Source organism: Xenopus tropicalis, chromosome 3, assembly GCF_000004195.4.
Source record: "Xenopus tropicalis strain Nigerian chromosome 3, UCB_Xtro_10.0, whole genome shotgun sequence".
Classification (NCBI taxonomy): Eukaryota; Metazoa; Chordata; class Amphibia; order Anura; family Pipidae; genus Xenopus; species Xenopus tropicalis.
Window position 1 is genome coordinate 144,841,039 of NC_030679.2, and position 10,000 is coordinate 144,851,038.

At 46.9% G+C, this 10,000-nt stretch overlaps 14 non-coding genes across 14 annotated transcripts; 2 read left to right on the forward strand and 12 right to left on the reverse strand.

The window, feature by feature from the left end:
- Window positions 1–788: 788 nt before the first annotated feature.
- Window positions 789–870, reverse strand: trnas-gcu. Its single transcript has one exon. It is a non-coding gene; the product is annotated as a tRNA-Ser (tRNA).
- Window positions 871–1,250: 380 nt separating this feature from the next.
- trnat-cgu lies at window positions 1,251–1,324 on the reverse strand. The gene has a single exon. It is a non-coding gene; the product is annotated as a tRNA-Thr (tRNA).
- A 107-nt stretch (window positions 1,325–1,431) lies between these two features.
- Window positions 1,432–1,513, forward strand: trnas-cga. Its single transcript has one exon. It is a non-coding gene; the product is annotated as a tRNA-Ser (tRNA).
- Window positions 1,514–2,429: 916 nt separating this feature from the next.
- Window positions 2,430–2,501, reverse strand: trnap-cgg. The gene has a single exon. It is a non-coding gene; the product is annotated as a tRNA-Pro (tRNA).
- A 525-nt stretch (window positions 2,502–3,026) lies between these two features.
- Window positions 3,027–3,108, reverse strand: trnas-gcu. The gene has a single exon. It is a non-coding gene; the product is annotated as a tRNA-Ser (tRNA).
- A 334-nt stretch (window positions 3,109–3,442) lies between these two features.
- trnap-agg lies at window positions 3,443–3,514 on the reverse strand. Its single transcript has one exon. It is a non-coding gene; the product is annotated as a tRNA-Pro (tRNA).
- Window positions 3,515–4,038: 524 nt separating this feature from the next.
- Window positions 4,039–4,120, reverse strand: trnal-aag. Its single transcript has one exon. It is a non-coding gene; the product is annotated as a tRNA-Leu (tRNA).
- Window positions 4,121–5,202: 1,082 nt separating this feature from the next.
- Window positions 5,203–5,284, reverse strand: trnas-gcu. The gene has a single exon. It is a non-coding gene; the product is annotated as a tRNA-Ser (tRNA).
- Window positions 5,285–5,664: 380 nt separating this feature from the next.
- Window positions 5,665–5,738, reverse strand: trnat-cgu. Its single transcript has one exon. It is a non-coding gene; the product is annotated as a tRNA-Thr (tRNA).
- Window positions 5,739–5,845: 107 nt separating this feature from the next.
- Window positions 5,846–5,927, forward strand: trnas-cga. The gene has a single exon. It is a non-coding gene; the product is annotated as a tRNA-Ser (tRNA).
- Window positions 5,928–6,843: 916 nt separating this feature from the next.
- Window positions 6,844–6,915, reverse strand: trnap-cgg. The gene has a single exon. It is a non-coding gene; the product is annotated as a tRNA-Pro (tRNA).
- Window positions 6,916–7,440: 525 nt separating this feature from the next.
- trnas-gcu lies at window positions 7,441–7,522 on the reverse strand. The gene has a single exon. It is a non-coding gene; the product is annotated as a tRNA-Ser (tRNA).
- Window positions 7,523–7,856: 334 nt separating this feature from the next.
- Window positions 7,857–7,928, reverse strand: trnap-agg. The gene has a single exon. It is a non-coding gene; the product is annotated as a tRNA-Pro (tRNA).
- A 1,658-nt stretch (window positions 7,929–9,586) lies between these two features.
- On the reverse strand, window positions 9,587–9,668 carry trnas-gcu. Its single transcript has one exon. It is a non-coding gene; the product is annotated as a tRNA-Ser (tRNA).
- Window positions 9,669–10,000: the final 332 nt, after the last annotated feature.

Sequence of the window (10,000 nt, forward strand, 5' to 3'; positions counted from 1 at the left end):
GGACCCACGCGTGCAGAGGACAATAGATTAGCAGTCCGTCGCCTTAACCACTTGGCCACCTTGTCTTCCTTTGGGTAGATTGGTGGTAGGCTTGGATGTTTACCAGGTCCATTAGACTTTGGCTGCCACGTATGAAAAACTTTCAACTCTCAAGCTTCTGAAATATTCTCTCCTGCTAACTTGATCTCTTTCAGAGACTGAAGCGTATCCGCTCTACTCATGATGTTCTCACGTGACTTTTAAACAGTTTTTGAAACCAGCCCTGAGATGCCAGGGTCAGCAAAATGAAAGAAATCGCTAGCCTGCACTGTGTACCAGCCTCTGAATATGCCTGTTTGAAACCTGAGTCTCGTCTTCTATCCATTGAACCTTTAAGTGATACCCCCTTCATCCACTGGAAAGGTACTTCTGCATGCTAGCCCTGTGATGGATGCATCCGCTCATTGAGGAAAAACTTTTTAACCCTCCCTTTGGAGGGATATCTTTTCTCTTTTTTTGAGATAAAGATCTTTTTGTACCAGTCTGTGAAAACAGTTATTTCTAGTAGTTCCTTTGCTGGAGTCAGTCGACTCGTGAGAAGAAATGATGAACAAAAGGCTTTCTCAGATCCAAGAAAGCGCAAGGAGCTTGCCCTCTTTGTGCCACTCTTACGGCTAGTAGACTTGCTTGCTTTGTCCATTTTATGCTACATGCTGTGCGAGCAAAGGCATCTTTTGAGACAGATTGCTTGAGCACTCTTTTAGCGGCAAGGGCAAAGGCTGAATAAATACATGGTGTTATAATGTTAGCGACGAGGATGGGATTCGAACCCACGCGTGCAGAGCACAATGGATTAGCAGTCCATCGCCTTAACCACTCGGCCACCTCGTCTTGGCTTGAGCATCCGGGAAGCGATCTCTCAAACTCATGCAGAGGACGCCTCTTCTGCTCAGGGGAGAGACAGGGTGCCAGCCATTGCATTTGTTATGTTGCCCACCCTATTTCTTCTTCATTAATGGGTACATCCCAGGGTCTATGTTGACATACAGTGCCCAGAAATAGCGGACCTTGCTTTCATACTTATACTTCCTACGACTAGTTTATTAGACTACTTGAACCAGGTGGGGGAAGGGGTCGATGTACGCCCGCCTTTTGTATGGGAGGGACCTGCTTTTCCAGCCTGAGGATGAAATTTGCATGGGAAGGGCACTGGGGTTTTTAGGGGGCTGTCTCATACCTGGTGGAGGATGTAGGGCCAGTCACTTAAACAAAGGCACTGCTGAGATTTGAACTCAGGATCTCCTGTTTACGAGACAGGCGCTTTAACCAGCTAAGCCACAGCGCCCATGGGATGCTGCGCTTTTACGTGTTTTGGACGGAGGGGGAAAATTGGTGCTCGTAATATGATGTATTGCGTGCAGTGGCCGCCGACAAAGGCCCGCGCCCGGAATGGCTGTGATGGCCGAGTGGTTAAGGCGTTGGATTCGAAATCCAATGGGGTTACCCTGCACAGGTTCGAATCCTGTTCACAGCGTGGAGTTTTACAAAGCCCGACTGTTTAGATAACTAGCCAATTGTACATGCCTGCTACTAAGGTGTCCCAGCTGGTTTTGGCATGCAAGGCAAATTGAGGGGAGGTGCTAGCCATGGATGTTTGTTTAATTGATGCGCAAAGCTTTGCAAAATAAAATATTTAGATATGTTAAGCAAGGTTATTTATTAGGTGGCTGACAAAATCCCACCCATAATGCCATTAACCAAACACCTGTCACAAGCGAGCTGGGTCCCGACAACTTTCTTTGAAAAATGCTGTTGGGCCCTTACTAATTTCCTGCCGGTATGGCGACCTTTTCCCCCTCTATGAAAAAAATCTGAGCTCTTCTCCTTCAGGCTGTGTTTTTTTCCTCCAGTGGGGAGGAGTGCTTCAGGTGGATGGGAGCATTTTTGGACCACTTGCGGACAAACAGCAAGTAAGCTGGTAAGTAGCAAATGGAAGATTATTTGTTTATAAAATGTTGCCATTGTCGTCTTGCGGCGCTTGGGCTCAAAAAAAGCGGTGACTTGTCCCAAGACCCCTTCTAATTTCTATGCTACGTAACCACGTACATGCCTACAATAAAACCATGCTGTATTCCAGTGGTGCTGGATTTGATTTTTCCCGGGTTGGGTTGTGCAATTTCAACCATGTTGTAGGTATTGCCTGACCACTTGGGAAGGTATGGGACAGCATGGGTGCATTTTCACAGACCCTCGAGCGTTCCTTTTGGATCGTGGTGGGTCAGTCCAAAGTGCTGAATTAATCTGCCAATGCATTGCCATTTTCAGCAACTGTTCTTTGAATTCCAAGCACCTTCTGTTGTTAGGGGTCGCGGGAGCATTTTTTTGGACTTGCACCTGCATGAATCCTTGCAGAACTTCAGTGAGATGTTGTGGTATCCTTAAAATGCCTAGGGCTCGTCCGGGATTTGAACCCGGGACCTCTCGCACCCGAAGCGAGAATCATACCCCTAGACCAACGAGCCAGACGTTGCACTTTTGGGGATGAACCAGCCCTGAGATGCACGGCCCAGCAACATGATTGAAATCACAAGACTGCACCATGTACCCCTCACTGAATATGCCTGTTGTAAACCAGAGTCTTGTCTTCTTTCCACATTGCATCTTTTATGCCTTTCATCCACCAGAATGGTACTTCTGCATGTTACCCTGGTGATGGATGCATCTGCTCCTTGAGGAAAAAAGTTTTACAACCTTCCTTTTGCAGGAAAACATTTCCCCTATATTTTTTTCTCATAAAGACCTTTGTATCTGTGAAATAACTTCTTTGTAGTAGTCCTTTAGTAGGAGTTAGTCCTCTCGCGAGAACTCGCGACGGCCAAAGCGCTTCTTTGGGTGCACAGACCGTGCCATCTTTGTGCCAGTCTTGCCGATAGAAGACTGGTATGCATCGTCACTTAGATTTTCCATGCTATGCCATCAAACAAGGCTTATTGCTGTTTTAGCAATAAGAGGACAGGCTGGTCAAATTCATTGGGTTATAAAGCAGTCGACGAGGATGGGATTCGAACCCACGCGTGCAGAGCACAATGGATTAGCAGTCCATCGCCTTAACCACTCGGCCACCTCGTCCTCGGTCAACTTTGCTTGCCGGCCACCTTGTCTTTGCTTAAACATTCGGGGAGTGATCTCTCTCCCTTGGCAGGAGGCCCTCAAACTAATGCAGAAGACACCTCTTCTGCTCAGGGGATACAGGGTGCCGGTCAAAAATGCATTTGTTACTATTACCTATTTCGTCTTGATGTTGATGGATGTGCACAAAGCTTTGTCATCAAATATTTATATATGCCAAAAAAGGTTATTCAGAGGGTGGCTGTCAAAATCCTCACCTAACTCCATTACCCAAACACCATCAAGAATTCCTGGAGAACGTCAGTGAGATGTTGTGGTTCCACTAAAAAGCCACGGGCTCGTCCGGGATTTGAACCCGGGACCTCTCGCACCCTAAGCGAGAATCATACCCCTAGACCAACGAGCCAGATGTTGAGCACCTGTTGGAAGCCATCAATGCTATATGTAAGCTACAAATTGAGCCTACACAGCTTGGAAAGACAACAGTCTTGTCCATTTTCACAAAATTTGGAGGGCTTCTAACCCGTGCCTCCATAGAGACTGGAGCCTAACTACAGCTCCTTAATGTGGCCAACAAGCGGATCTTCTCCCGATATGCCCACCTAGTCATTCTAGTTACAGTGCTGTAGCCCTATTTAAAATATGGTATCAAGGAAACAGTTGTAAGGTGAATGCTAATGGGCACGGTAATAAGGAATTCAGCCCTTTGTCTGAATATATATGCACCCCAAATAACAGCCGATAACCTCTTTGTGCCAGGCTGAAAGTAGACAAGTAGTAGCAATTTATTCTGTGTGCTATACAAGCAAGTGCTACTGCCTTTGGCTGTGCTTGTCTTCTTTCCTTCTTCTCAGGCAGTTTTAGCTCCTCCCCATCAGGCTGATGAAGGCTCCCCCACAGATGATTTTGTTTTAAATTTTTGTTAAAGATTGGCAGCGGTGGGATTCGAACCCACGCCCCCGAAGAGACTGGAGCCTTAATCCAGCGCCTTAGACCGCTCGGCCACGCTACCAGCTGGGTTGCTCCCTTTATAGTACATGTAGGCATATTTGCGCTTTAAATCAGACCAGATCAGTTAGCGCATGAGGCTCCACACTTTTTTTCTTCCTGGGCACCCCTTCTCTTTCTGACTGCGATGACTTCAAATAGGTGCCCACTTGGCATGCCTTGTTGATTTTTATCGGAGGCAGTGAGCATGCCCGGGAGGCACCTATTTGAGGTCTTCATCGTTGGAGAGAAAAGGGAAGGAAAGGGGGCAGAGCTTCATGGCCAAATTTGTGGGATTATAGAGTTGGTGACGAGGATGGGACCCACGCGTGCAGAGGACAATAGATTAGCAGTCCGTCGCCTTAACCACTTGGCCACCTTGTCTTCCTTTGGGTAGATTGGTGGTAGGCTTGGATGTTTACCAGGTCCATTAGACTTTGGCTGCCACGTATGAAAAACTTTCAACTCTCAAGCTTCTGAAATATTCTCTCCTGCTAACTTGATCTCTTTCAGAGACTGAAGCGTATCCGCTCTACTCATGATGTTCTCACGTGACTTTTAAACAGTTTTTGAAACCAGCCCTGAGATGCCAGGGTCAGCAAAATGAAAGAAATCGCTAGCCTGCACTGTGTACCAGCCTCTGAATATGCCTGTTTGAAACCTGAGTCTCGTCTTCTATCCATTGAACCTTTAAGTGATACCCCCTTCATCCACTGGAAAGGTACTTCTGCATGCTAGCCCTGTGATGGATGCATCCGCTCATTGAGGAAAAACTTTTTAACCCTCCCTTTGGAGGGATATCTTTTCTCTTTTTTTGAGATAAAGATCTTTTTGTACCAGTCTGTGAAAACAGTTATTTCTAGTAGTTCCTTTGCTGGAGTCAGTCGACTCGTGAGAAGAAATGATGAACAAAAGGCTTTCTCAGATCCAAGAAAGCGCAAGGAGCTTGCCCTCTTTGTGCCACTCTTACGGCTAGTAGACTTGCTTGCTTTGTCCATTTTATGCTACATGCTGTGCGAGCAAAGGCATCTTTTGAGACAGATTGCTTGAGCACTCTTTTAGCGGCAAGGGCAAAGGCTGAATAAATACATGGTGTTATAATGTTAGCGACGAGGATGGGATTCGAACCCACGCGTGCAGAGCACAATGGATTAGCAGTTCATCGCCTTAACCACTCGGCCACCACGTCTTGGCTTGAGCATCCGGGAAGCGATCTCTCAAACTCATGCAGAGGACGCCTCTTCTGCTCAGGGGAGAGACAGGGTGCCAGCCATTGCATTTGTTATGTTGCCCACCCTATTTCTTCTTCATTAATGGGTACATCCCAGGGTCTATGTTGACATACAGTGCCCAGAAATAGCGGACCTTGCTTTCATACTTATACTTCCTACGACTAGTTTATTAGACTACTTGAACCAGGTGGGGGAAGGGGTCGATGTACGCCCGCCTTTTGTATGGGAGGGACCTGCTTTTCCAGCCTGAGGATGAAATTTGCATGGGAAGGGCACTGGGGTTTTTAGGGGGCTGTCTCATACCTGGTGGAGGATGTAGGGCCAGTCACTTAAACAAAGGCACTGCTGAGATTTGAACTCAGGATCTCCTGTTTACGAGACAGGCGCTTTAACCAGCTAAGCCACAGCGCCCATGGGATGCTGCGCTTTTACGTGTTTTGGACGGAGGGGGAAAATTGGTGCTCGTAATATGATGTATTGCGTGCAGTGGCCGCCGACAAAGGCCCGCGCCCGGAATGGCTGTGATGGCCGAGTGGTTAAGGCGTTGGATTCGAAATCCAATGGGGTTACCCTGCACAGGTTCGAATCCTGTTCACAGCGTGGAGTTTTACAAAGCCCGACTGTTTAGATAACTAGCCAATTGTACATGCCTGCTACTAAGGTGTCCCAGCTGGTTTTGGCATGCAAGGCAAATTGAGGGGAGGTGCTAGCCATGGATGTTTGTTTAATTGATGCGCAAAGCTTTGCAAAATAAAATATTTAGATATGTTAAGCAAGGTTATTTATTAGGTGGCTGACAAAATCCCACCCATAATGCCATTAACCAAACACCTGTCACAAGCGAGCTGGGTCCCGACAACTTTCTTTGAAAAATGCTGTTGGGCCCTTACTAATTTCCTGCCGGTATGGCGACCTTTTCCCCCTCTATGAAAAAAATCTGAGCTCTTCTCCTTCAGGCTGTGTTTTTTTCCTCCAGTGGGGAGGAGTGCTTCAGGTGGATGGGAGCATTTTTGGACCACTTGCGGACAAACAGCAAGTAAGCTGGTAAGTAGCAAATGGAAGATTATTTGTTTATAAAATGTTGCCATTGTCGTCTTGCGGCGCTTGGGCTCAAAAAAAGCGGTGACTTGTCCCAAGACCCCTTCTAATTTCTATGCTACGTAACCACGTACATGCCTACAATAAAACCATGCTGTATTCCAGTGGTGCTGGATTTGATTTTTCCCGGGTTGGGTTGTGCAATTTCAACCATGTTGTAGGTATTGCCTGACCACTTGGGAAGGTATGGGACAGCATGGGTGCATTTTCACAGACCCTCGAGCGTTCCTTTTGGATCGTGGTGGGTCAGTCCAAAGTGCTGAATTAATCTGCCAATGCATTGCCATTTTCAGCAACTGTTCTTTGAATTCCAAGCACCTTCTGTTGTTAGGGGTCGCGGGAGCATTTTTTTGGACTTGCACCTGCATGAATCCTTGCAGAACTTCAGTGAGATGTTGTGGTATCCTTAAAATGCCTAGGGCTCGTCCGGGATTTGAACCCGGGACCTCTCGCACCCGAAGCGAGAATCATACCCCTAGACCAACGAGCCAGACGTTGCACTTTTGGGGATGAACCAGCCCTGAGATGCACGGCCCAGCAACATGATTGAAATCACAAGACTGCACCATGTACCCCTCACTGAATATGCCTGTTGTAAACCAGAGTCTTGTCTTCTTTCCACATTGCATCTTTTATGCCTTTCATCCACCAGAATGGTACTTCTGCATGTTACCCTGGTGATGGATGCATCTGCTCCTTGAGGAAAAAAGTTTTACAACCTTCCTTTTGCAGGAAAACATTTCCCCTATATTTTTTTCTCATAAAGACCTTTGTATCTGTGAAATAACTTCTTTGTAGTAGTCCTTTAGTAGGAGTTAGTCCTCTCGCGAGAACTCGCGACGGCCAAAGCGCTTCTTTGGGTGCACAGACCGTGCCATCTTTGTGCCAGTCTTGCCGATAGAAGACTGGTATGCATCGTCACTTAGATTTTCCATGCTATGCCATCAAACAAGGCTTATTGCTGTTTTAGCAATAAGAGGACAGGCTGGTCAAATTCATTGGGTTATAAAGCAGTCGACGAGGATGGGATTCGAACCCACGCGTGCAGAGCACAATGGATTAGCAGTCCATCGCCTTAACCACTCGGCCACCTCGTCCTCGGTCAACTTTGCTTGCCGGCCACCTTGTCTTTGCTTAAACATTCGGGGAGTGATCTCTCTCCCTTGGCAGGAGGCCCTCAAACTAATGCAGAAGACACCTCTTCTGCTCAGGGGATACAGGGTGCCGGTCAAAAATGCATTTGTTACTATTACCTATTTCGTCTTGATGTTGATGGATGTGCACAAAGCTTTGTCATCAAATATTTATATATGCCAAAAAAGGTTATTCAGAGGGTGGCTGTCAAAATCCTCACCTAACTCCATTACCCAAACACCATCAAGAATTCCTGGAGAACGTCAGTGAGATGTTGTGGTTCCACTAAAAAGCCACGGGCTCGTCCGGGATTTGAACCCGGGACCTCTCGCACCCTAAGCGAGAATCATACCCCTAGACCAACGAGCCAGATGTTGATCACCTGTTGGAAGCCATCAATGCTATATGTAAGCTACAAATTGAGCCTACACAGCTTGGAAAGACAACAGTCTTGTCCATTTTCACAAAATTTGGAGGGCTTCTAACCCGTGCCTCCATAGAGACTGGAGCCTAACTACAGCTCCTTAATGTGGCCAACAAGCGGATCTTCTCCCGATATGCCCACCTAGTCATTCTAGTTACAGTGCTGTAGCCCTATTTAAAATATGGTATCAAGGAAACAGTTGTAAGGTGAATGCTAATGGGCACGGTAATAAGGAATTCAGCCCTTTGTCTGAATATATATGCACCCCAAATAACAGCCGATAACCTCTTTGTGCCAGGCTGAAAGTAGACAAGTAGTAGCAATTTATTCTGTGTGCTATACAAGCAAGTGCTACTGCCTTTGGCTGTGCTTGTCTTCTTTCCTTCTTCTCAGGCAGTTTTAGCTCCTCCCCATCAGGCTGATGAAGGCTCCCCCACAGATGATTTTGTTTTAAATTTTTGTTAAAGATTGGCAGCGGTGGGATTCGAACCCACGCCCCCGAAGCGCCTTAGACCGCTCGGCCACGCTACCAGCTGGGTTGCTCCCTTTATAGTACATGTAGGCATATTTGCGCTTTAAATCAGACCAGATCAGTTAGCGCATGAGGCTCCACACTTTTTTTCTTCCTGGGCACCCCTTCTCTTTCTGACTGCGATGACTTCAAATAGGTGCCCACTTGGCATGCCTTGTTGATTTTTATCGGAGGCAGTGAGCATGCCCGGGAGGCACCTATTTGAGGTCTTCATCGTTGGAGAGAAAAGGGAAGGAAAGGGGGCAGAGCTTCATGGCCAAATTTGTGGGATTATAGAGTTGGTGACGAGGATGGGACCCACGCGTGCAGAGGACAATAGATTAGCAGTCCGTCGCCTTAACCACTTGGCCACCTTGTCTTCCTTTGGGTAGATTGGTGGTAGGCTTGGATGTTTACCAGGTCCATTAGACTTTGGCTGCCACGTATGAAAAACTTTCAACTCTCAAGCTTCTGAAATATTCTCTCCTGCTAACTTGATCTCTTTCAGAGACTGAAGCGTATCCGCTCTACTCATGATGTTCTCACGTGACTTTTAAACAGTTTTTGAAACCAGCCCTGAGATGCCAGGGTCAGCAAAATGAAAGAAATCGCTAGCCTGCACTGTGTACCAGCCTCTGAATATGCCTGTTTGAAACCTGAGTCTCGTCTTCTATCCATTGAACCTTTAAGTGATACCCCCTTCATCCACTGGAAAGGTACTTCTGCATGCTAGCCCTGTGATGGATGCATCCGCTCATTGAGGAAAAACTTTTTAACCCTCCCTTTGGAGGGATATCTTTTCTCTTTTTTTGAGATAAAGATCTTTTTGTACCAGTCTGTGAAAACAGTTATTTCTAGTAGTTCCTTTGCTGGAGTCAGTCGACTCGTGAGAAGAAATGATGAACAAAAGGCTTTCTCAGATCCAAGAAAGCGCAAGGAGCTTGCCCTCTTTGTGCCACTCTTACGGCTAGTAGACTTGCTTGCTTTGTCCATTTTATGCTACATGCTGTGCGAGCAAAGGCATCTTTTGCTTGAGCACTCTTTTAGCGGCAAGGGCAAAGGCTGAATAAATACATGGTGTTATAATGTTAGCGACGAGGATGGGATTCGAACCCACGCGTGCAGAGCACAATGGATTAGCAGTCCATCGCCTTAACCACTCGGCCACCTCGTCTTGGCTTGAGCATCCGGGAAGCGATCTCTCAAACTCATGCAGAGGACGCCTCTTCTGCTCAGGGGAGAGACAGGGTGCCAGCCATTGCATTTGTTATGTTGCCCACCCTATTTCTTCTTCATTAATGGGCACATCCCAGGGTCTATGTTGACATACAGTGCCCAGAAATAGCGGACCTTGCTTTCATACTTATACTTCCTACGACTAGTTTATTAGACTACTTGAACCAGGTGGGGGAAGGGGTCGATGTACGCCCGCCTTTTGTATGGGAGGGACCTGCTTTTCCAGCCTGAGGATGAAATTTGCATGGGAAGGGCACTGGGGTTTTTAGG